We start from the raw sequence: 6000 nt of genomic DNA, 5'->3' as shown, positions 1-6000 counted from the left end.
TCTCAATGTATAGATATTTATTTACATTAAGGAGTAATGACACTAATGCCATATGCTATTTCACTAATAAAGAGGATATCTTTTTTCTTTTTAGCCCAAATCCTCAGATTCCCAGCAGAGATATTATAATTATGTTGTCAAAATAAAATCTTCACATGGAATCTCATAGGTCTGGAACCTGTTAATCTCATCCTGACCTCTTCATTTTACCTATGAAAAAATGAGACTCAAAATAAAACTGACTTCAGAATATTACATAGCTCTTAAGCTATTATGTGGTAAACCAGGGATTCAAGTATTTGTCTCCAAATCAGAACATATGTTTAATTATATTTTTCTTTAAAATGATTGCTATCATGAATATGTACCTACCATGTGCCGGACACTTATACATGTTCTCATTTAGTTTTCTCAACAATTCTGCAAAAGGAGGATTAACCCTACTTTACAGATATGTAAACGGAGTCTCATAAAAGAAATTGCATGAAATTGCCTTGCTAATAAGTGGCTGAGGCAGAGGATTAACCCATATTGGTCTGATGCTAAAGATCTAATTGGTCCACAATCTGGGAGTAGTTGAGAAGGACAGGGGAGTCAGGGGCTGCCCACTCTTTCTGTAAACACAGCAGTTCATTCACTAGCATCTTGCAAATATCTCTTTCTACCATCTGGGAGGCACCTCCTTGAAGAGGAACTGTACCAGAGGTAGAGGGAGCAGGTTGCCTTCTGCACCAACTTGGTGCAGAAAGCTCAGCCCTGTCCCTGGGTTGGGTTGAATGCTAAATAGAAGGAGTGCTTTTTTGTTTATCAGTGGAGCAGTGTTTGGACGCTGCTGGAAAACAATCTCTAATGAAATCTTCTGAGTTTCCCAGGTGGAGGAAACCCACTCTGTGCTGTTTATGTGTGCATGACAGAAACATTCCTCTATCACCATGGCAACAGCCAATTCGTGAGCATCCTGAAGAGGCCAGAGCTGCTCTGTGGGAAGCTGTGGTCCAAGCTGGGTGGGAGTAGGAGTTGGGTGTATGGAGGGAGGGGTGTCTTATCAGCTATCGTCTTCTGGCTTGAGACTAGGTTGTTCCTGGGGCAGGAATATTTATACAGGGTGCCAAACCTCCTGTGTCTGTGGGATTTTGGGCAAAGGGAGATGGCAGGGATACTGTGGAGAGTCCAGGAGGGCATATTATTTCTTCTACAGTTTCTGATAAATGTGTTTATTAGGCAAGTTGCTAATGGATGGCATCTTTCTAAGGGGCCTGCCTGTATAATCTAATAGGGAATCTCATGGGCTTTGCAGGCAACCAAAGACTTCCAGCTCTGTAACTTTTTAGTTCTAAGATTACTTGCTAGTTGGTGTAACCTCTCTGAAGTCTAATTGCTTCATTGGTAAAAAGGAGATATTTAATGCCTCCCTTATGGGAGATTATATAAGATAACACATGAGCAGTTTCTGGCCTATAGTCAGCATTTAATCAGTTGCAGTTTTTTATGTGTCCCCAATACTGTCAGAGAAATGGAGACTTGGCAAGGGGATCATCTTGGACTCCCTTATGTCAGGGGCTGACTTAGAATTAGAATTCATGTCACCTGTGTTTCTTCTGAGCACCCCTGCTTTTCTTTCCTCTTCTAAAAGCATCTGTCAGTACACAGTGTTTGCTCCCCAGACTCAGCCCTTGTCTTTCCTGGTTCAGCCTGATAACATCAGGTGCTTATTTCCCCGATGGGGCTCTGCCTAGAGAATCTCACAACACTAGACCTTGGGGATTACCCAGCTCAGCTCCCTCTCCCTCATTTTCCAGGCTAGAAAATGGAACCCTGGAGAGGGAAGATAAGTGTCTTGTTCAAGGTCATCCAGCAAGGTAGAAGACATTAGTTGAAGTGGATGTTGCATTTATTTTAGCAGGTATGACTAAGCCTGGGAGTAGCAGTAGAGAGTCGACCTCGTGCCTTCTATGAATTCTCTGGCATGTGTCACATTGGGATAAAGATGTGTGAGAGAAGCCTCTTTTTTTTTTTTTGTGGTATTTTAGTTGTGCTACTGGCGAGTTCTGTGATTCCCCTGGCATCAGATATATTAAGAGCTAGCATTTGCACAGTGCTTTACAGCTTATAAAATATATAAAGAGCTAGCATTTGCACAGTGCTTTACAGCTTATAAAATATACTCATATAATTAATCTTATTTAGTCCTAAAACTAGTCCTTCAAGGTTGTTATAATATTTATCAACATTCTTTTACAGATGAGGAAACTGAGGCTGAAAGTGATTTGTTCAGTTACCCTGAGGCAGATGTAGAAGTTGAACTTACATGTGTGTAACTTCTAATTATAGAAACCTGGCCCCTGACCAGGCGGTGGCGCAGTGGATGGAGCGTCGGACTGGGATGCGGAGGACCCAGGTTCGAGACCCCCGAGATCGCCAGCTTGAGCACGGGCTCATCTGGTTTGAGCAAGGCTCACCAGCTTGGACCCAAGGTCGCTGGCTCGAGCAAGGGGTTACTCGGTCTGCTGAAGGCCCGTGGTCAAGGCACATATGAGACGGCAATCAATGAACAACTAAGGTGTTGCAATGCAGAACGAAAAACTAATGATTGATGCTTCTCATCTCTCTGTTCCTGTCTGTCCCTGTCTGTCCCTCTCTCTGACTCTCTCTCTGTCTCAGTAAAAAATAAAAAAATAAAGAAACTTGGCTCAACTGAAGTTGAGGATATAGCTGTCTTCCATATAGACGTGGAGAAGGAAAACATCCACAGGGCCAGTTGTCAAGAAGGCCCACCTGAATGGAGATGGCAAACTTTTAATTCATTTGGGTTCTCCACATGACCAGTAACAAGGTGTATAAAAGGAAAAAATAATAAAGCTTTGTCACTTTCAAAGAGTTCCCATATTTCTCATGAGAGGCCCAAGGCAGACTTATCCCTTCCTATTTATTGTACATAAGAGGCCCAGAGAACTCAGTAATTTGTAGAAAATTGCAAAGCCAGTTAGTGATAGAGCCAGGCCTTCAAAACCACAGTTTCTGAATCCAAAACTTTTTCTACTTATCTTTAGGGCTGGTGGGTCTGAATGGGGTCCCTGATCCTGAGAAGTGAGCAAGAGCCAAGAGTGGCCTGTTCTAACAAACTTCCTAGATTGGGAGCACACCTAGTCAATAAGTGTTTTGCCAGGTGGCTTTGTGTGCCCGATTTTCTTAAGCCCTTTATTTGAGCTCTGCCTGCAAAAAACACTTCAATCGCTCCTCAGTCTTGTATCCAGCCTTCTTCCCTGTAAGCTTTCTCTGCTGCATTGTTGCTCGAGGGAAGGGAGAAATGAGAGAGGCAATAAAGCATTTAAATTGGTTCTTGATTTTAACACGATTCTTTCATTTGCAGTTGCCAGATGTTTATTTGTATTTACAATTCAGTGGGAAGATAAAGATTACACAAGAAAGGACCTCGAAGAGTCCTGGGCTTCTAGAATTGGGAGAGACCTCTGAGATTCTGACAGTTGAATTAGTTAGTTGGTCCCTGAATTATTAAAAGAGGTGGGGGAGAACCCTCCACTGATTGCTCTGAGAGAAATGCCTTCCACCTAGAGATGGGAAATGACTGATTTGGTCTCAGAGGGAAACAGGCAAAAAAAAAAAAAAAAAAGTTCTAGCTGCAACAGGATTTTATATTTTGAAGCATTTCCAAGTCCTGCTCTCCCTTAATTCCGGGGAAAAAACAGGACATAAAATAGACTAATAGTTCTATATTCTCCCTATATCTGATACCTAGATCTACAGGTAAGGATAAGATTTAGATACAGCTCATTAAAAACCCAAGCCCATTTATAATACAGTATCTCTGAATGCCACAAAGACACTTCTTGGCAAGGACTCAGTGGAACATGTAGAATATTGGTTTAAGCGAATGTGATTTACAGTTGTGCCAACTAATGAAAATCTTCTGATCATATACAACTGATTAATGACCACCATGCCCAATTATAAGAAAATAGTCTGTTTTTCCATGAGTAATATTCTTATTAAAACCTACCAGAAAATAACAATACATTAATGGAATATTTGATAAATTATTTTAAATGGTCTTATGGGCTTCCATTGTATCAATGAAGGAATTTATAGCTAAGTAGTTCTCTGGGAATATTCTAGCACCCAAGATTGGGACAACTTACTATGTGTTAGATGTTTATATTAGGCTTTGTAGATCATTCTGAGGGAAGCAGAAGACAGAATTCCTCACACTAAGGTGCTTGCCAGCTACAAAGAAAGCTGGATAAATACTAACACATAAACACACACGTAAGCTTCTCAGAACTTCTGGTACAAATATTTAGGTGTATACTACATTCAGGTACTATTCCCAGGCTCAAGGAATACAGTCATAATACAGGGAAGGTCTTTGCCTTCAAGGAATAGATCTATACATTCTCATAACTTATCTAGTCCAGCTGCCCTGACTTTGATTGCTATTGCCTCTGCCTTGGTCACCTTCTCCACCTTGTTCTGGTTATCTGAATTCCACCCATTTTATAGGCCTGGGTGCTCCCTCAGCTGTGAAGTCTTTTCCTACACCAAAGATCCTTTTCCTCTGACTCCTTTAACACTCACTGCCTGCTCCATTTTCTGATGACTCACAGACTGCTCTGCTATTGCTAGCTATGTGTTCACATGTTTATGAGTTGTCTTCTTAAGGGCAGAACTGGGTTATCTTCATCCTGAATTTCTTTCATCCTCCAGTGGCTAGCATAATGCCTTGCATGTATTAGGCACTTAAAACATGTTTGCTAATTGTTTGATTTTTTAACTTTTTAAAAAAAATTTATTTATTTATTTTTTTACAGAGACAGAGAGTGAGTCAGAGAGAGGGATAAACAGGGACAGACAGACAGGAATGGAGAGAGATGAGAAGCATCAATCATTAGTTTTCCATTGCACGTTGCAACACCTTAGTTGTTCATTGATTGCTTTCTCATATGTGCCTTGACCGCGGGCCTTCAGCAGACCGAGTAACCCCTTGCTGGAGCCAGCGACCTTGGGTTCAAGCTGGTGGGCTTTTGCTCAAACCAGATGAGCCTGCGCTCAAGCTGGTGACCTCAGGGTCTCGAACCTGGGTCCTCCGCATCCCAGTCCGACACTCTATCCACTGCGCCACCGCCTGGTCAGGCTGATTTTTTTAACTTTTTATACATACATTATATGCTTAATGGTTAGGGGAATTACTTAGTGAAATATAAAGCATCCACCTGGAATGCTGAGGTCACTGGTTCAAAACCCTGGGCTTGCCCGGTCAAGGCACATATGGGAGTTGATGCTTCTTGCTCCTCTCCCCTTCTCTCTCTCTCTCCCCTTTCTAAAATGAACAAATAAAAGTTAAAAAAAATGATAACCTAATCATCAAAAAAAAAAAAGGAAGTGTAAGTGTCTGATATCCTATCATTAGAGATTCATGCCTTTGGATTCTTCTGATTCTCTAAAAAATACTAGGAAGGCAATGAATTTAGTTTATTAGTGACTTATAAGCTTTATTCTCCAATAGACACAAGAACTGAGTTGGGTAAGATTACAGTTTAATTATAAAATAGCAAGAACTGAGTTGGGTAAGAGCACAGTTTAATTCTAAAATAGCTGAGACCTTATTATGTGTCAGGCACTGTTCTTAATGTTGGGGTCCAAAGATGAATAAGACACAACTCTATCCTTGAAAAGTTTACATTTAGTTACCAGAATATTGTATTATTTCTTCAGGGGCTATGAAAAAGCCAAGCACAGGTGATAAAACACTTAGCTCACTCTGTAAGACTGAGGGAAGGCTCCCTTGAGGAGTCATCAACTAACATTTCTTCAGGCTTTCTTTGCTTGAGTGCTTTCCCCACTTCTCTGCTGGTAAACTCTTGCAGCTGCCTCAAGACCCATCTCAAATGTCACCTCCTCTGAGAAGCCATCCCTAAGCCTCACAAGCAGAATGAATCCCTTACTCATTGGTGCTCCTAAACCACCTTACCCAGCTGAATTATA

Source organism: Saccopteryx leptura, chromosome 10 (assembly GCF_036850995.1).
Source record: "Saccopteryx leptura isolate mSacLep1 chromosome 10, mSacLep1_pri_phased_curated, whole genome shotgun sequence".
NCBI classification, from domain to species: Eukaryota; Metazoa; Chordata; class Mammalia; order Chiroptera; family Emballonuridae; genus Saccopteryx; species Saccopteryx leptura.
The sequence above is the reverse complement of the archived record's forward strand: the minus strand, read 5'-3'. Positions refer to the sequence as shown.